General features: G+C 41.3%; 1 protein-coding gene across 1 annotated transcript in view; it reads left to right on the top strand.

Annotated features, from left to right (window-relative positions):
- The first annotated feature begins 307 nt into the window (after nt 1-307).
- KIAA1217 (KIAA1217 ortholog) overlaps nt 308-20,639 on the top strand; it is an 877,411-nt gene continuing 857,079 nt past the window's right edge. Inside the window, exon 1 of the mRNA XM_058436624.1 lies at nt 308-791. The gene's annotated coding sequence lies outside the window, so the exon portion shown is untranslated. The remainder of the gene's footprint in view (nt 792-20,639) is intronic.

The following is a 20,639-nucleotide window of genomic DNA, read 5'->3' as shown; positions in this document are numbered from 1 at the left end:
GTCGCCTCCAAACTCTGCTTCCCTGGTATCCCCGCCCCGACCTGGAAGCGAGCGCCCCCGGCTGTTCGTGTCAGCCCCTCGGCGCCCGTTTGCAGGGAGCTCTGGCTCCTCACAGGATCCAGCTGCGGTTCCCATCCGTCCCCAGCCCTGCGGGGCACACGCGCGCGTGCACACGCACGCGCTTATACTTCAGCTCACACTCGCGCGTCCTCACTCCCTGCACCCCACCCTACGCGCCGCTCCTCCGCGGGGTGGGGGGTGGTGGGGGTGACGTCAGAACTGCAGTCCAGAGGAGAGCGGCTGAAGAGGGCTGCGCGCTCCTCGCCCAGCAAGCGGGAGGCGCACTCGGGCCGCCGCCGCTCCCGCGCTCCTCCCTCTCCTCTGCACCCACTGTCACGCTACCCGCCCGCGGGGGAGCCTCGAGAGCCTCCAGGTGAATTGAAAGTCGTTTCCGGGGGAGGACGGAGAGGGTGCTGCAGTCCTGGCATGCCCTGAAACTGCAAGTCGGGCAGAAACGACCCGGCGGAGGATCAGGGCGCGCAGCGCCCTGCGCAGCATCCCCGGGCTGCCAGAAGAGTCCACCACTCGGCGGGCAGCCGGGAGCGGCGTCCGGACCTCGGCCCCAGACTCGGGCACCCGGCACGCTCGCCCAGGAGACACCCCTTCCCCCTCTTGCGCATTTCGCAGCTGCGCTGGTGTGGGGCATGAGAGCGAGGTGGCTCCAGGTCTCCGCGGAGCAGCTGCCAGTGGGAGAGCGAGGAGAGGCGAGGGGGCGGCAGCCTCGGCCCGAAGTAAGTGCAGCAGAAGTTTGCGTCGGTTGCCCCGCCGCTCCCCCAGCGCGAGTGGGAGGCACATCTCCCCTCCTTGGATAAGGAAACCGAGGGGAGACTTACAAGGGAGCCTTGCGCGGGAGAGCAAGTGGGCGTTTCGAGAGAGGGCAAGGACCCCCCAACAGGAGGGCCAGGCCGGGAGGGGTCCCGGTGCGGTGATGCGGTGCCTCCTCCCAACTGGGAGGAGGGACTGGAGAGGAACCGGACCCCGGGGATCTCAGAAAGGGAGGGATGTGGGGAGAGTGAAGGTGGAGGCAGTCACACCTATCCTGGTGACCTTGGCATGCCCCCCTGGAGTGGCGAGCCAGGGGCTTACATAGGCGCGACTAGGATGTTGCCTCGTTTTTCACTCGGGTCTGCGAAGAGGGCATTGCTCTTTCTGAGGGCTGGAAGACAGGGGCAAGGGGAGGGAGAACCGGCCCCGAGACGGGCTGGAGGGTGGGGACACTGGGGAGTTTGGAGCTGGGGGTTCGGAGTGGGAGGTTTGGGTCTTCTGAGACGCTCCAGCCTCTACGGAGGCGGTAGAGGTCGAGGGAGGAGGCGAATGTGACGCTTCGGGTCGCTACAGTTGATGTTGGGCGCCTTTGGAACCTGGTCATTAATTCTTGTCATCTGGAGGCTTCGCGGAGGGCGACAAAGCCTGGGAGCAGGGTGACCCCCGCAGCGGCCTCCCCGACCGCCGCTCTCCCCGCGCCGCTGCCGGTCCTCCGAGACCCCGGACTGCCCTGAGCTGCTTCGAGGGCGGGCGAGACCCTGTCTGTTCAAAAGAGACCCTCGAGACCCTCGACATTCTGCTCACTTCTTTTCGGGAGCATGTTCAGCTCTTTTGGGTTCTCTCCTTCCTAATGGGATTCACCCAAGGAGGTTTTCTTCTTTAACTGACCCTACTTCTAATAGGGGAAAAAAGTTCCTGGCATCTGCGCTCGTCCTAGGGTCAGAGGCCTGCAGAGGGCAGGCGAGGACGGCGTGGGCCAGCTCGCCTAACCTGCTCTCACCTGGGGAGGGTTCTCAGGAATTTGATATTAAAGTTGATGAAACGATCCTAGGAAAGTGGCGAAGGCATCTTCTCTGAGAGTAGGAGTTTCTGTGCTTAGGGAATGGAAATCCCACTTAGCTTCTGATACCAAGGCTACACTTCGGAGAGAGAGGGAGATAGTTAATTCAAAACTGATGCCATTGAGTTGAAGACAAAAGTCATTTGTAATGCATCCTGGTCACCCAATTTCACTCCATTTCCCTGAAACACTTTATGGGGCCCAACTATGTATGTGCCAGACGTTGTGCTAGATGCTCCTGCAACAGAGATGATTCATGTGTGGTCTCAGCACTTTGGGAGCTTACAGTCTATGCTAGCAGTGGTTTGGAAAGAAGGTGAAGATACTTGCTCTACAGGCAAGGGCAGGTGCTACTTGGTTTTAACCACAATGACTCACACTCGCAGCCCATTAAGTGTGCGGACAAATATTTGCAAGACGGTATCCTCCTTGAAGGCGGGATACTGTCATTCATCTTTGATTCCCAGAGACCACCACTGCACCTGCACATAGTAGGTCATCAGCAAGTACTGTTAAATGAATAAATGAATGCATGAATTATGCATAGTTAAAAGTAACCTAAGGAAAGCTATCATGCTAGGGGAACATGTCAAGAAGAGACTGAAATAAAGGGAATTGGAGAAGGCAAGAGGGAAGAGAAAATAAGGTTCATGAACATTCGAAAGTATATATCCTTAAACAAGTGTTTGTTTTCCATCTTTATTCAATGGAAATTACCAGCACCCATCTCCGTTCTCTATGAAATACGTGCATCTCTGAACACTTAGATTGTAAATGCCATTTTTGGAGCGAGTCTCTTACCATCTGGTTAACTTACCATCCGGAGATCACAATGCCCTTCTTCTGTGGCTGTGTTGATAATAAGATGATTGGAATGTGTCTAGGTAGTGAGGCAGATGGGTGAAAAATACTTTAGGATTATAAGAATTCCTTCACGTATCTAATAATATTTTGCTACTAATGGATGAATTTGTACCCTTGTGCTTTAAACGTACTTCATTTAAACCTGATTAAAATATGCATATATTGATTTTACTAGTGAAGATTAAACACATGTATGCAAGACTTTCCTTGGTTTTATTAATTGAGCCCAAGTTACTATTGCACTACGGTAGAAGGTGATAAATTCCAAGGTGAGTAATAAGGATTCCACCCCCCTCCACCCCCTGCCAAATTTAGTTTCATTATTCATTATTTCAGAAAACTAAGGCTTCATAGCTTTTTAAAAGTGTACAACAAGGCCGGGCACAGTGGCTCACTCCTGTAATCCTAGCACTGTGGGATGCTGAGGTGGGCAGATCGCTTGAGCTCCAGAGTTTAAGACCAGCTTAGGCAACATGGCAAAACTCATCTCTACCAAAAATACAAAAAAAAAAAAAAAATTAGCTGGCATGATGATGTGCACCTGTGGTCCCAGCTACTTGGCAGGCTGAGGTGGGAAGATCGCTTGAGCCCAGGAGGTCAAGGCTGCAGTGAGCTGAGATTGTGCCACTGCACTCCAGCCTGGTTGACAAAGTCAGACCCTGTCTCAAAATAAAAAAAAAAAAGTGTACAACAAAACTACTTACTTTTGCACTGCTTTTTCAGTGTTTATCAATGATAATTATAACTCAGTAATTTGAGTCAAGAGTTTATAGGCATTAATACTGGTTTTAGTTTTTGGAAACTTTTCAGTGCTATGTGATTTGGGGCCGTTTGTAGAATATTTGTAAATTTTATTTTCTCTACTTACAAAATGAGATTATTGTAATTACATGATTTAATTAGGCACTGAAAATCAAAATATGTTGATGTAGAGCATTGCTTTGTTTGGGGCTTTGTATTCTGTCGTTAATGTCATTAATTTAGTATACCAACACTGAGAAGCAATTTGTAATTTGTGAATAGGAAAAAAATAGTATATTTTCCATTATTGAGTATCTTGCAGATATTTAAGACATCAGAGCTCTAGGAAGAGTATTGTGATTGTGGATAATTTATGGTGGCTCAAAATTTATATTGTAGAAGTAAATGTAAAGAAATACTAAAAATGGTAGCTAAATGTTGGAATTCTTTAACCAAACATTGAGATGTTTCTTCTATGGTAGATATTTGATTTGGATTATTTCCAGAACTACACTGTTAGGTCAAATGACAATTTGAATGAGTCTTGCAAATTTGGCAAGAAGCACACTCTAGGAGGCAGAAGTTTATTTTGGAAATTTAGTTAAGGGACAGAAATGCTGAGGTTATAGGAGTGTGGGGTCATAGATTACCGAGTTTAGAAAATATCTGGCCTCATTTTGCAGATGAGAAAACTGGAGCCAAAATAGTGAGGGTCTACATTTCCCAGGATCACATTCAAATGCATGAGTCCCTTATGTTGCCCACCGTAGGCTTGAGAGAAAATCACAGACTAAGTATACCTAAACCCAGGGGCAGTCTAGTGGATCGGCTATCCTTTTTTTTTTCTTTCTTTCTTTTTGAGACAGGGTCTTGCTCTATCGTCCAGGCTAGAGTGCAGTGGCATGATCTCTGCTTACTGTAGCCTTGACCTCCTGGGCTCAAGCAATCCTCCGATCTCAGCCTCCCAAGTAGCTAGGACTGCAAGTGTGCACCACCATGCCTGGCTACTTTTTGTAGACACAGCCTCCTGCCTCAGATTCCCAAAGTGCTGGGCTTACAGACATGAGCCACTGCGCCTGGCTGGGTGTGCTATCCTTGAATTTGTCTTTTTTTCTCATTCTATCCAGCTCACGCTCTCCGGTTGCCTCCATCTCTGAGAGCGGTCTCCCATGCCAACCCCTTACTTTCACTGCTCCTGCTGCCTGATCAGGTCCTTCTGAGGACAGGGCAGCAAAGGACTTGGTTGGGGTCCTGTGGCTCCCAGCCTCAGACACAGGCCTGGTCCTAGGCAGAGCTGTGAAGTCAGTGAAGCTTGGACTGGGTGTTCCCCACATCTTCTTTCCTACATGTGGACACCAATGTACATCAAAGAATCACAGTTTCAGAGCCAGAAGGGACTGCGAAGACCATCTGGTTCATTTTAGAGATGAAGGAACTTGGGCCCAGAAAAGGTTCTGTAGTGTTCATGACACAGCCATGGTCAGGATCTCCAGGGTGGTGTTGGTGCTCCTTTTGACTGCTTGTGCTCTCTTCTCCATTGGATGGTGCTGGCATCTGATCACTCCATAAAGTGAGCATGTGGACTCTGGAAGGAGGCACCTGTGTCAAGTTCCAACCCTGTCTCTCCCCACCTATGCAACTATGGGCAAATTAGTGAAGTTGTCCAATACTTCCCTTTCTTTTTCTTTTCCTTTTTTTAGAGACTGGGTTTCTCTTTGTCACCCAGGCTGGAGGGCACTGTTTCAATCATAGCTCACTGCAGCCTCGAACTCTTGGGCTCAAGTGATCCTCACACCTTGGCCTCCCAAAGTGCTGGGATTACAGGCATGCACCACTGTGCCCAGCCATCTCTTTATTAATAATTTTTTATTTGTTTTGTTTTATAGCTTAATATAATTGTTTTTCCTCCAGATCATAAGTTTTAAGAAAGGAAGGAACCAAGTGTTTCTTGCTTACTACATGTCTAAGACCTAGCATACTGTTTGGCACACAATGGACACTTGATGAAAATTTGTTGAATAAAGGAATGAACGAATAAAAGAATGATTGAGTGAAGTACGCATCACTTAGATAGAACTGGAATCTTAATCATGAGAGCCACAGCCTTCTAAAGATTCTAACTCTGAAGTACTGTTTCCTTTGCTAACATTACTTTCTGGATAGATGTAACTCTAATATGCCTGCTCCCTGCTTGTCTCACTTATTCCTTCTCTCAGTAAGTGGCAGCCCCATTTTTGTGATTACTTGAGCCAAAAACCTTGGAGTCATCCTCTCACAGAAAGCATTCAACCCATTAACCATTCCTGCAGCTAGGCCTTCATTATATAATCCAAATCTGACCAGTTATCACCACATCCCTTCCTGGCAGCCGAGACCAAGCTGCCATCATTTCCCTGAATTATTGCAGTGACTTCCCAACCTCTCTCTGCTTCCATCCTTGTACCACCCCCAAAGTCTAGATTCCATACACAGCCAGAGCAATACTACTAACACATAAGGCAAATAATGTGACTCCTCTGCTTAAATTTTATAATATTTTCCCATTTCTCTCATAGTAAAAAAAAAAAAAGCCCTTACAATTACAAATAAGATTCTACATGATCTACCTGCTCTGACATTCTGATTTCTCTACAACTTCCCTCTTTAATCATCATGCTTCCACCACACTGCCATCTTCCTGTTCCAATAACACACCACACTTGCTGTCATCTAAGTAACCTTGAACTTATCTTTGAACATCTCCAGATAACCTGCTTGACTCCTCCACTTCCTTCAAATGTTTTCTCAAGTTCATCTTTTCAATAAGGTCTTTCTTGGCTACACTATTTTAAATTACATCCATCTAACATTCTATCCTTTTTTGCATTAATTTCCCTTTTAGCTCTGGCTATAAGAAATTCCATATATTTGATTCACTTCCATCTTTTGTTTCTCTCCCCCACTAGAAGGTAAACTCCATGAAGGAAGAGATTTTTTTTTTTCTGTTTTGCTCATTTCTGAATCCCTAGTGGCTAGAAAAATTCCTGCCCCATAGAAGGTAGTCTGTAAATATTTCTTGAATAAATAAATGGGAATAAAATAGTACCTATATCATAGGGTCTTGTTACGATTAAATGAAACCATGCACATTGAGTGTTTAGCACAGCGCCTGGCACTTGGTACATGTTTATTTAGTATCAGACATTATTATTATGGTGTCATCTCAGTTTTCCTGGCCTTTTAGTCCCTCTTTTGGCCAGAATTGTGGTCAGAAGCAGAACTCTTCTAGAATCCCTAATACTATTTTTGGAAATGACTTTGAAGAAGTCCCAATGGCTGTTTACATCTGCTGCTGAAGATAAGTAGGAAATAAATGAGGTTATCTCTCCAAGATATGGCGTAATCCTTTCTGTGAAATAATTTCTATCTTAGGGATGCTGGAAGGTTGTGGTTGTGCATTTCATCCTCAGGGTGAGAGAGCCACATTCTCTCATGATATCCATGCAAGTCCTCCTCAAATGGGTTGGCCACCTGTGTTGGTTTTTCACAACTTTCCTGTCTCTCACTTTTGGGTTTGCCTCTTGCTGGTCTTAACATAACCGTTCTCACTGATGGCCTCCTGAACCAACAAAGTTTAGCTGGAGGAGTTATGAGGTCGTATCAAGTAACCAATGAAGCATTACATGAACAAATAAAAAATAAATAAAATGACCCCTGCAAAGCCCTCCCTAGGGCTAGTGATAACTTATATAAATAGCCTAAATAAATACTTCTTAATTGCTTAATAATAGCCTGTAGCTATTTAAATGCCCTGTTGTCTGGGTTGATAGGATATTTTCACAGCTTTACCAGGACATCGTGAGCAGATATTGCGTGTACGTGTTAAAGTTTAGTATCTTATTACATTTATGTATAAATTAGCATACTATACAGCTTGTAATTCCTACTAGCTCAAAGCAGTCAAATTTTAGGAGTTGACTCCACAAATAGCACCTTCAGTCCTGAGTGTTTACATTGGTTTTGCTTTACCAGAGGAAAATGTCATGTTGTGCCCATTTTTCACGCTAGAAATAGAAAGAGAGCCTTGGGTTTAGTACTTATAGGTTACCAGGTCTTTTCTTAGCATGCTCCATGACCTTGTCCAATTTCCATTAGATTACTGTGGCTTTTCTGGAGCCAGGAAAAGTTACTACAGCAGCAAAAATGGGGCCAACAACCTTGAAGTGCAGCATATCTGTGAGAAATTCATTTTCTTGTAACTGTAAAAGAGATACAGATAGAACAATTCTTTAGGGAAGTGGGAGAGAAGAGAAGAGAAGAAAAGAGAAGAGAACAGAGAACTTGGGGTGGGTGGGAGGAATTTGGACTCCAGATATAATCATACAATGAGACAATGAAATGAAAGAGGGAGTGACTTTCTAAACAACTGGGGTACACATTTTCTTTCTTTTGCCTAGTTCATAAACACATTTTATTCTGAACATTCTTCATAAGTAGGTTGTTGGGAAATATTTTCTAATAGAAACAACATTATATGTGGAAGGTAGGTTTCCAGCTGCCTTGGGGAAACCTATTTAATTTACGGCTGAGCATTCAAAAATAATACTATAGTTTGCTTTTTCATATGGGAAAATGAGTCTTAATTTGTAATTAATAAAATCTTAATTGCCATCATGTTACACCATGAAGATTCAGGTTGGGCATTTTTGTAAGTAATCTCTTCCTTGACTCCTTGTTAGTTTACTTAACAGAACAGGAGAATACAAACACATAAATATATTGTATTTTGTATGTGTATGATACATATATAAAAATATCTATATAATCACTCTACTGAATAGACAATATCGAATCCACTTTATTTGCCACTTAAAAAATTAACTTCTAAATAATATTAAGTTAATAAAATGTAGCCTGCCAAGTAGCTGGGACTACAGGTCCATGCCACCTCGCCCGGTAATTTTTTGTATTTTTAGTAGAGATGGGGTTTCATCGTGTTAGCCAAGATGGTCTCAATATCCTGACCTCGTGATCCACCCGCCTCAGCCTCCCAAAGTGCTTCTGGTTGCCTTTTTTTGCCCTCTGCATTCTGGTCCCTCCGGCTCCTTGATGCAAAGTGTGACCAGCCCTCCCCCTAGTGGTGATTAGAACATCTTCCCTCCACGCCCTGGTTAATGCCAGGAACTTGTTTTCATCTGCTACACTCCTGGCACGTGGGCTGGGCGCTTCTCCTTCTCAGCAGTCTCCAGAGATCGGGAGTGGAGACCCTCCTGGCAGTCACCTATATGTATAGAGCAGATGTCCCAGCAAAGAAAGTACAGTGTGGGAGTGGTGGAGGGAGGATCAGAGAGAGTCACTGTGAGTCTGAAGTTTCTTTTCTTCGCAAGAACGGGACATTGCCCTATGTACTTCCTGATCTGCCCCTAGCTTTATATCATGGCGTTCCATCTGCAAATTCCCTGTGGACTAAAAATCTGATTGTAAGTTTCTTCCCTGCTCTCTGATTTCTGAAAAGTACAAAGACGACAAGATTTTCGGAAGGTTTTTATTTAGAGATACGCTGGCTCTCTGCAGTGGAAAAAAAGCCCTGATTTGAACTGTTTGCCAATTTCTGTATCGTAAATATTTCTGCTGTGGCCAATTACAACATGACATCAACTGACTTACAAAACTCTTAAAAATTTAACAGTTGGCTCTTGTGAATATGTACAAACTGGCGCCCATACTGCACTGTTTTCACCGCTAACAATGATGTAAAAGAAAGGGTATGTTTTCCTCTTGTTCTTTCTCCTCCTCCTCCTCCTTCCCTTTTCTTCTTGGCAAATGTAGAGAAAAGGTATAGATCAGGGGGTCAGCAAACTTGTTCTATAAAGGCCCAGAGAGCAAACACATTTTAGACTTTGCAGTCCACCTGATTTTTGTCACATATTCTTTTTTATTTTTAAAAAAGTCCTTTGAAAATGTAAAAACTACATTTTTGTTTTTGTATTGCCAAAGAGCAATACAAAAACAAAAACAGGTTGAGAGTTAGATTGGGTTTGTGGATATTCATTTGCTGATTCTTGGAATAGAACATCAGGGTGGGTCTTTGGAAACCGAGGACTGTTGTAATATATACAATATACTATATATATATATAATATATATGTGTGTGTACTATATATTATGCACACACATACACATATATGCATGTATGTGTGTGTGTGTATATATATAGATATCTATCTATCTCTCTCTATATAGATATATAGTGAGCTCAGTGGTGAATAAGGAGAAATATGACCTCAGGGTTTCTTTTTTCTTTCCTTCTTTCTTTTTTAAAAAACAGCTTTATTGATATATAATTCATATAGTATAAAATTCATCCACTTAAAGAGTATAGTTCCGTTTTTAAAAGCAAATTTATAAGGTTATGCAACTACCACCACTATCTAATTTTGGAACATTTTCATCTCCCCTAAAAGAAACTCCCCTACCTATTAGTTGCAGTTCCCTTCTTACCTTCCAGCCTGTCAGCCCCTGAAAACTGCTCATCTACTTTCTGTTTCTATGGATTTGCTGATTTTGGACATTTCATATATATGGAATCATAACAGTATTTATCCTTTTGTGATTGGCTTCTTTCACTCTGCATAATGTTTTAACTGTTCATCTGTGTTGTAGCATGTGTCAATAATTCCTTTCTTTTTACTGCCAAATAAAAGTTCATTGTATGGATATACCACGTTTTATTGTCCATTTATCAGTTTATGGACCTTTAGGTTGCTTCCATTGTCTGGCTATTATGAATAATGCTGCTATAAAGACTAAAATACAAGTCTTTTTATGGGTATATGTCTGTATTTCTCCTGGATAGACACCTAGTAGTGGAGTTATTGGGTGATATGATAACTATGCTTAGCATTTTAAGGAACTGTCAAACTAGTTTCCAGAGCAGCTGCATCATCTTACATTCTTGCCAGCAATATGAGGGTTCCGTTTTCCTCACATCTTTGCCAATACTTAACCCTTTTTTTGAGTATAGTCATCTTTCTGGATTTGAGGTGGTATCTTGTGGTTTTGACCTGCATTTCCCTAATGACTAATGAGGTTGGTATCTTTTCATGTGCTTATTGGACATTTGCATATCTTCTTTGGAGAAATATCTATTCAAATTCATTGTTAACTTTTAAATTGGGTTGTCTTTTTATTATTGAGTGAGTTGTGTTCTTTATTTTAGGTACAATTTTCTTGCAAACATTTTCACTCTTCCTGTAATTTTTCTTTTCAGTTTCCTGATGGTTTATTTTGCAACACAAAAGTTTTAATATTTTGATGAAGTACAATTATCTGTTTTTTTTGTCGTTTGTGCAACAAATGCAGATTCATTAAGATTTATTCTTAATAAATATTAAGATTTATTTATTCCTGTGTTTTCTTCTAAAAGTTTTGTAATTTTAGCTCTCTCTTAATTTGTCTACACTTTATTTTAAGTAAAGATTTTTGTATATGGTGTGAGGAAGGGATTCAACTTTATTTTTATGCATGTGGATATTCAATTGTCCCAGCAACATTTGTGAAAAGTAATCAAATTTTCTTGATAGCCTTGTTGAAATCAATTGACCATAAATGTGAGGGCTTATTTATAGAATCTTAATGTTATTTTATTGATCCGTATGTTCATTTTTATGCCAGTACCACACTGTCTTGGATACTGTAGCTTTGAAATAACTTTTTAAATTGGAAATTGTGAGTTATTCAGCTTTGTTCTTATTTTTTAAGATTGTTTTGGCTATCTCAGTACTTGAGTTTCCACATACATTTTAGGGCCTGCTGCTTATCAATTTCTGCAAAAAAGAAAAAAAAAGAGAGAGAACCCCAGCTGGGGTTGTGGTAGGAATGGTGTTGAGTCTATAGATCAATTTGGGAAGTAATGTCATCTTAACAATATCAATTCATTTGATACATGAGCATGGTATGGCTTTCCATTTATTAAGGTCTTAATTTTTTTCAACATTGTTGCATAGTTTTAAGAGTATACATTTTACATATATTTTATTAAATTGATTTTTAAGTATTTTATTTTAAATGCTGTTGTAAATGGAATTGTTTGCTTAATTTGATTTTTGAATTGTTCATTGCTAGTATATGAAAACACAATTGCTTTTTTTTATATTGGTCTTGTGCTCTGCAACCTTGCTAAACAAGTTTATTTGTTTTAATAGCTTTTTGGTAGATTTTTAAAGGATTTTCTCTATACATGATCATGTCATCTGTGAATAGAAAGTTTTATTTATTTCTTTCCAATCCAGATGTGTTTTTCTACCTCCCTCCCTCTTTACTTCCTTGCCTAATTGTCCTGGCTAGGTCCTGTAATACAATGTTAAACAGAAGTAGCAAGAGTTAGAAGTAAAAGCACCCAGTCTTTCACCATTAAGTATAATGTTAGCTTTAGGTTTTCCACAGATACACTTTATCAGGTTGAGGAAATTCTCTTTCTCTTCCTACTTTGTTGAGTGTTTTTTTTTTTATCATGAAATGGTATTAGATTTTTTGAAATGCTTTTTCTGTATCCATTAAGATGATTATTTGATTCTTATTCTTTATTCTATTAATATTACATATTAATTAATTTTTGATACTAAACCAACCTTGCATTCTTGGGATAAATTCCACTTGGTTATGTTGTACAATCCTTTTCATATGTTGCTGGACTTAGTTTGTTGAGAATTTTTGTCTATGTTCATAAGAGATATTGGTCTGTAATTTTCTTGTGATATTTTTGTCTGTTTTGGGTGTCAGGATAAAAGTGACTTTCTCCTTCTATTTTTAATTCTTAACACTGTTGTTCAGGCACTTTTGGGACATGTAAGGTGAAGGGAAGAGAAGGAAGTCTAGGGCTGATAATGAGTTCCAGTCAGCAGTATGGAAGAGGGGAGGAAAACCCTAAATAGATTCTATAGAGGGCCAAAGATTCTTGGCTGCCACATGGACACCAGGCGGGGACCTGTTATTGGGTATACCCTATGTAAAGAATGTGTCCTATTCTGTTCTTTTTATATACATATTCATTCAGAATATTTATTGATCACCTGCTATCTAATAAGAAGTAAACTTATTACCAAAAAGTTTAAATAGACCTGACTCCTGTCCTATGACAGCATATAGGTTAAAGGGGTAGGAAGACACAATAGAATAATTACAAACTAAATGTAAAATTACAGCTATGATTTGTATGATGAAGGGAAGATTCCTGGTGCTGTGAGAGCCTATAATATAGGGGTTTGGTCTGGTGTTCTGGCGGTGGGAATAACATACCCCAAGTCCCTGCTTTAGGAGGAAGTGATGGAAGGCCAGTGCTGGGGGAGCACAGAGAGCAGGAGGAAGGGAAATAATGGGAAGGAGAAAGTAAAAAGAACCAGGCTACCTGCGGCCTGGAAGTCTGGTGATAGGCCCATGTCATTATCCTCAGAGCAGTGTGTTTTCACTTTTAAAATGTCTGTTTCTGAAGAACTGGGGACCATTGCCTAAATGAAATAACCCAGAAACAGAAAGTCAAATACTACACTTATAAGTGGGAGCGAAACAATTGTCACATACAGGGTGGAATTGTAGACACTGGAGACTCCAAAAGATGAGAAAGTGTGAGGGTTGAAAAATTACCTGTTAGGTACAATGTTCACTATTTCGAAGATGTGTCCACTGAAAGTCCAGACTTTACCACTGCACAATATATCCTTGTAAGAAAACTGTACTTGTACCTCCTAAATCTCTAAAATAAATAATTTTTTAAAGGCAACAATTAAAATGCCCTTGTCTGGATTCAACAGTCTTATTTTGGTTTCAGGTTTTCCTTCAAGAAGGAAATGTCATTCACTATTTCTGCTCTTTCCATTCCAGTTTTTTACATTTTTGAGACTCAAAGTGGAGGCAAGAGAGAAATGGAATTGAATGAAGGATTTAAAAATTGCTTTCAAAAGGCCTATCACAGAGGGAAGGAAGGGAGAAAAGCAGGGTGTATTAGTCCGTTTTCACACTGCTGATAAAGACATACCTGAGACTGGATAATTTATAAAGAAAAATAAGTTTAATGGACTCACAGTTCAATGTGGCTGGGGAGGCCTCACAATCATGACAGAAGACAAAAGGCACCTCTTACGTGGCAGCAGACAAGACAGAATGAGAACCAAGCGAAAGGGGCTTCCCCTGTAAAACCATCAGATCTCATGGGACTTACTTATTCACTACTATGAGAACGGTATGGGGGAAACCACCTCCATGATTCAATTATCTCCTACCAGGTCCCTCCCACAAGATGTGGGAATTATGGGAGCTACAATTCAAGATGAGATTTGGGTGGGCTCATAGCCAAACCCTATTACAGGGTTAAGTTTATTGAACAGCAGTAGAAGAAGGAGGGTACACACATCTGTCTGGTCCAATCCCCTAATTTTACAGGTGGATGCCCTGAGGCTCAGAAGCACTGGGTGACATCCTGGCTCTCAAAGCTTGAGGTGACAGAGCCAGAGAGGGAGCCTCAGCTTCCTGGCTTCCTTTTGAGTGCTCTTTCCTCTGACCCTCACTCTTCCCCAAGCTGAGCTCTGAAGGACAGGAAGAGTGAGGGGAAGACGCCAAGTAGAGGAGGCCCGATATGTACAGGCCTTGAGGCAGTCTTTGCGGAAGGCCACTCTGGTTGGAGCACCGTGAGTGACCAGAAGATGGTGAGAAATGCAGTGGAAAAGTTAGGCAGGGCCTTAAATCCTCAAAGAGGAGTGCAGATTTATTCTAAGGATGGTATGAGGAATTTTACAGGGGGACTAATGCAAAAAACATATATGGATTAAGAAGATGACTCTTGCTAGTTTATGGAGAATGGATTAAATGGGGCCAGACAGAAGTGGAGAGTTGAGGTGGGAGTCTGTGGAAGGCAAAGTGGTGAGAAGTGGACAGACTAGAGCTTTGTTTTGGAGTTCAAGTTGCCAGGACTTCCACATCACCTTTAAGGCATTCCTAAGAATTTCAAGAGGAAGGTGGCTATGCCTAGACTAGAGAAAAAGGGCAGTGTGGATCCTCCTCTAGGCAGTTGGGTTATTCCAGAAGCAGATGTGTTGGCTCTTTCTGAAGCTCTGGAAAAGTGTAAAGTTTTCTGTTGAAGTGTTCATGGCTTACCCTCCAGATGTTTTGACTGGCCGTTGCCCCACCAGCCTGCGGCCATGTGATGCTTTGCATATCTCCTCTCAGGTATTCAGCTATAGCAGTAGTGGAGGAAAATTCTCCAAGAAATAAAAACTTTCCGGTGGGTGTAGTGGCTCACACTGGTAATCCCAGCACTTTGGGAGGCCGAGGTGGGTGGATCACTTGAGTCCAGGAGTTTAAGACCAGCCTGGGCAACATAGCAAGACCTTGTCTTTACAAAATATTTTTAAAAAAATTAGCCAGGCATCGTGGTACACACCTGTGGTCCCAGGTACTCAGGAGGCTAAGGTGGGAGGATTCCTTCAGCCCAGGAGGATGAGGCTGCAGTGTGCAGAGAGCATGCCACTGCACTTCAGCATGGGTGACAAAGCAATACCCTGTTCCCAAAAAAAAAAAAAAAAAAAAAAGTAAAGAAATAGAAACTTCCTTTCATCCAAATGCCCCTCCTTCTTTCCTAATGGAAAAATGGTTACCTATTCTTCAAAGCCTTCCTCAGATATTAAGCTTTACTATGAAACTGTGAAGACTTGTATTTATACACAATTATATGGCATTAATTATGCTCATCTAACCCTTTTTACTATGTCTGCATGGTCCTTATTACACCTAAACTGTTATCATTTTTTCTGTTTAACTCAGAGATACAAAGCCTAGAGAGATGAAGTAACTCACCCAAGGTCACAGGCAGTCGGGGCCCACAGTCTGAAAGCTTAGCCATTGTGCCATGTTGTCACTAGCTGGGAGCTCTCTGGGCAGCATTGCTGATTTTCTCTTGCTTTCAACACAACTCTGTTATGTCACACTTTCCCTATTATGTGAAGAGTTAATTATCTGATTTTCTTCTCTGGTTGAAAGTGAGCAAATTGAAGGTAGGAACTGTGTGTTACTTATTTTCATATTCCAGTGTTGGATGGATAACAGATGCAAAGTGAGTAAATGAATGACTAAAGAACATGAATGAATGAAGGGATGACTCAGAGAATAACTGAGAAAATAGAGTGGCAGGTGTGGGATGGGGCCTTCTGTTACCTTATGCAGACTGCACTTTTTCTAGGCCAAGGAGTCCCTGAGCTGCATTACAATTCAGGCCAGTGTAATTTCTGGCTTTACCATCACGTAATTTAAAATTTTCCATCAATCCTTTGGTGTGTTCTCATCAAATAATGCTGTTCTCAGTTAAACAGTTGAAGAAGCTCCCATTCTGGCAGGTATTATACTCTTTAACACAGTTGCTCTGTTGTCACCAAGGACACTTCTGTATCTGATATTGATTTAAATCTTCAGTTATGAAGGTCTTGAAGATGACTTTGTAGATAATGAAGATTGTATTGGCTCAAGAAACTGTAACAATGGAAAGAATATAGTGCATACTTGTTCATCCAATCCGAGAAACAGAGTAGCCTCATTGATAAGCAATTTACAAAGCATTTTGTTCTCTGCTGATACAAAGTTGAAACATAGTGGGTGCTCTATTTGGTGTCAAATGTTGAAAGTATTTTTGGAAAATTCATTATATTTTGGAGACAGTTCAAGTTGTGTTGAACTTTTACTCAAATAAAGATTTATATAGCTGTGCCTTGATTTTGCAAAATTTGTTTTACCAAAATCTGAATTGCAGAATAGATACATTAGAAACAAATGCCATTACAAAATAATCTCCAGGTAGTTCATCAAATAACTATGGAATGGGTACAATGAGTATAGGGAACCGGGTCACCATCTATCCGTCTTATTCTCTAGGGTCTGATCAATAAAGCAAACCAATGAAGCAAGATTGCTAGCCAGATAGAAAATGAAAAGAGTGATTTTGCTTTGTAGAGTCCTCTGTGCACATCCTTGTAAAATCTACATTAAAATATTTGCTTTAGGCTTCATCAAAAGTTAGACTATTGACTCCTATTCTTTATCTAGATGTGAGCACCACAAGCTCAGATGTGCATACAGAAGGAGTGAGGCACCAGATCTTCTGGGCCATCCCCAATACCATGTGCTTGAATATGGATGAGGCTGGCAGGCTGGTTCCAGAAAGAAGACATTATAGGTGGAATGATGTTCCCTTAACCCCAGGAGATGTCCACATTCTAATTCCTAAAAGCTGTGACTATTTTACCTCCCAAAGCAAAAGAGAGTTTGCAGATGGGATTATATTAAGAATCTTGAGAAGGGGTTGATCAATGCCTTTGATTATCTAGGTGGGCCAGTATAATCACAAGGGTCCTTACAAGAGGGAGGCAAGAGGGTCACAGAAGATGTGATGATGTAAGCAGAGTTCAAAGTGATCCACAGGGCAAGGAATTTGAGCAGCCTCCAGGAGACAGAACAGGCAAGAAACTAGAGTCTCTTGGCAGACAGTGTGGTTTTGGTCCATTGAGATTTCTGACCTATAGAACTCTAACATAGTAAATTTGTGTTGTTTTGAGCTATTAAGTGTGTGATTTCTTACAGCAGCAATAGGAAATTACTATAGAAGGTTTGGGGACCTGCATAGATGTGCTTATTACAAGGGAACAAGAAACAAAGGAGAACCTTCTGGGTGTCATCACAGCAAGTGAAGGACAAAATAACCCTGTTCACCAGGAAAGCATGGTCCAGTTCATGTCAAGCTTCAACAGATGAAATCAACCACCTTCCTCTCCTGGGGAAGATGAGTGAGAGAAACAGAAGCTAATTAAGGTGTCTCAGTGGAGAGAAGTTTAACTCCAGGAATTAGAGGCTCACACAACCCTTGAAGGATGGGAAACCAAGCCTGGTATGATCACTTTCAGGAAATCAAAAGTGTGGGAATCGCAGAGAAACATGCTCCCTAAGTGAGTCACAGGAGGATGCCAAAGTCTATAGTCCAGACTCCACTTCTGTTGCCTGTCTGCAGGCATTGTCAGAGAATGACTTTCCCCTTCCAAATCTCATGTGAGACATTCTCAGTGGTGGACTCTGCTAGTGACCCCACAGGCAAGGAAGAAATGTAGTTTCTAGGCTTCACTCCTCTAAAAGTCAAGGGCCAAACTGTACAGGGTATCAAAATACCTGGCACAGAGGTGAAGAGAAAATTATGGTAGAAGTTTGCTTCTCTGTAGTTTTAGGGTGGAAGGTAGAAAGAGGAACATAAGCATCTCTCCTTACATCCCTAGCCCTATGCTCCCCTCACCTGCGTTCCCCTCACCAATAACTTAGAGTTTGCCAAGACGGGGAGATGGTCTTAGAAATGGAGAAATAACTTAGTATGATAGTCAGCAGCAAGCCAAGATGTTCATTGACTTGGCTACCATTATAAGCCAAGTCAATGAACATCTTGGCAAACTCTGAGTTATTGCAGAGCAGTGCAGTCAACTCAGCACAGAAAAGATAGGAGACAGATGTGAAATTGAATATTCGTGGATACATTTTAGATGATTGTGCTGTAATTTAATTATAACTTACCAGGTATCTATTTTGAACCTACCTTATTTCAAGGGCACTTTTTTTTAAGCTTTTGACAAATAATTTAAGCCAAATTAATATTCATTGCAAATGTCAGGAGCAGTTGAGTTTTCATAGAGCCTTTGAACCTGTTTATGGGAAAGATCAAGTGTTATCATGCCATTAGTTCTACTTTTTAATACAGGATAAAGTTGTACATGTCACTGTTATCTAATTACTAATAGCTATAAATACCAGTTAATTAAATAATGCAGGAATAGAATAAATTTACTATGCCATGTTTCTTATTGCTCTTAATCAAGTATTTTTAGAAGATTTTCATATTACCTCTTTTCAGTTTTAATTGCCTCTTAAGAAGACAGAATTGCTTCTGATATACCCGAAGCAGCCAAGGGGGTGGAGCTGTTAATGTGTAATGCAGCTTGCAGGCCTTTGGTTCAGTGTGGAGTCTCAGAGGGTGAAGGTGTAGAATGCCAGATCAAGGTTTCAAGCCATGAACTAAGAGTATGGAAAAGAGCTGGGGAGGAGTATGTTGTGGATGAATTGAGGTATTAGAAAATAGGAGTGCAGGTTGCAGATTACTAGGAAACCACTGAATACAACTGTTTGAAGCTATCGTACCTGCTCAGTAGCCAGGATGACTTTTTCAGGCCCATTCAGAGTAGGTTTTGGTTTGGTAACACTGTTTTCACTTGACTTTTTGCTGCTATCATACTGAGTTATTTCTCCATTTCTAAGACCATAAGGCCAATATCAAGAGCTACTGCTTTCAGCTCCTAGTCACTAATCATTTCAGTTTTGTCATCAGAGATTTTGTTTTTATACTTCCAATGGATTAGTTCAGTTTCTACCTAGGCAGACTGTCATGGACCAAAATATAGGTCCAAATACTGTTCTTCCCTGAAAATGCATGTTAGAAAATATTCTCATGGTCCTTTTGGTGTTTACCAGCTTCTTTGGAATAATAATTTAAATTGCGTTGACCACTCTACACATCATGTTTTCAGTTAATATAGAAGTTATGCTCCAAAATAGTCAATTTCTAAGGTTTGGTTTAATTTCTTTGTGTCTTGGGAGCCTATGTTGATTTGAATGGTGATATTATTATCATTATTAGCTATCCTTACATAAGACCACCCAGTAAAACTTTTTGGTATCTGTAATAAAGTTTGACTTTAATTTTTGCCAAAATATGTGATGTAATTCTGGAGTTGAAGACATCCTAAAAAAGAGTCAACTTAGATTACTCTATGCCCCAGCAAAATAATGCTTCATGATCACCTATTTCCACCTCTAGACAATTTCATTTATAACCTTGACTTCAAACCTACTTCACATCTGTTTAGCTCAGAACTTTCTTCTGAATTCAAACTTGCTTATACACTTTTCATTTTAGGAACCCCATCCAGCTGTTTCCTAGGCACCTCACCTTTAATATGTGCAAATCTGAAATTATTAGTCTTTTTTCACTCCACCAGAACTTCTCTGCCTTCTATATTTCCTGGCAAAGGGATTGATGCCAGCTAGTTGTCCAAGTTCAGTATCTGAACATATCCTAGACTTCTACCTTTTCTCCATATCCAATCAGTTGCTAAGACCAACCTCCTAAATACATATTTCCCCTTCTCTGCTATCCTGTTTGTTATTATATTGCTGAAGCATTCATGATGTTTCAGCTGCAACTATTGCAATAACTTGCTTACTAACCATTGTCTTAGGGCAGCTTCCACAGAAATCAAACCCTAAGAGGAATTTTTGTGCACAAGTAATTTATGAAGAAATTGCTCCCAGGATAGACTCCTGGGAAGTGGGGGAAAGTAGAACAGGGGAGGAAGAGACGCCAAGCAAGGATGAGAACTTGGGCAAATTTCTGCAGAGGGCAGCTTCCATCATATCCTGCAAGCAGGGCAACACTATGACTTTGGTGGGGTCCTTCCTCAATCAATCAATTGCAACTTGGACTTACCTGAATATGCTATGCTGCCTCAAGACTCCTGCCTTTTCTTTTATTATTATTATTATTATTATTATTATTATTATTATACTTCAGGTTTGAGGGAACATGTGCACAATGTGCAGGTTTGTTACATATGTATCCATGTGCCATGTTGATTTCCTGCACCCATTAACTCGTCATTTAGCAGTAGGTATATCTCCTAATGCTGTCCCTCCCCCTCCCCCAACCCCACAACAGTCCCCGGAGTGTGATGTTCCCCTTCCCGTGTCCATGAGATCTCATTGTTCAATTCCCACCTATGAGTGAGAACACGCGGCGTTTGGTTTTTTGTCCTTGCGATAGTTTACTGAGAATGACGTTTTCCAGTTTCATCCATGTCCCTACAAAGGACATGAACTCATCATTTTTTATGGCTGCATAGTATTCCATGGTGTATATGTGCCACATTTTCTTAATCCAGTCTATCGTTGTTGGACATTTGGGTTGGTTCCAACTCTTTGCTATTGTGAATAGTGCCGCAATAAACATACATGTGCATGTGTCTTTATAGCAGCATGATTTATAGTCCTTTGGGTATATACCCAGTAATGGGATGGCTGGGTCAAATGGTATTTCTAGTTC

The sequence above is a fragment of the Hylobates moloch genome, unplaced genomic scaffold (genome assembly GCF_009828535.3).
Source record: "Hylobates moloch isolate HMO894 unplaced genomic scaffold, HMol_V3 SCAFFOLD_3, whole genome shotgun sequence".
NCBI lineage: Eukaryota > Metazoa > Chordata > Mammalia > Primates > Hylobatidae > Hylobates > Hylobates moloch.
The sequence above is the reverse complement of the archived record's forward strand: the minus strand, read 5'-3'. Positions and strand labels throughout refer to the sequence as shown.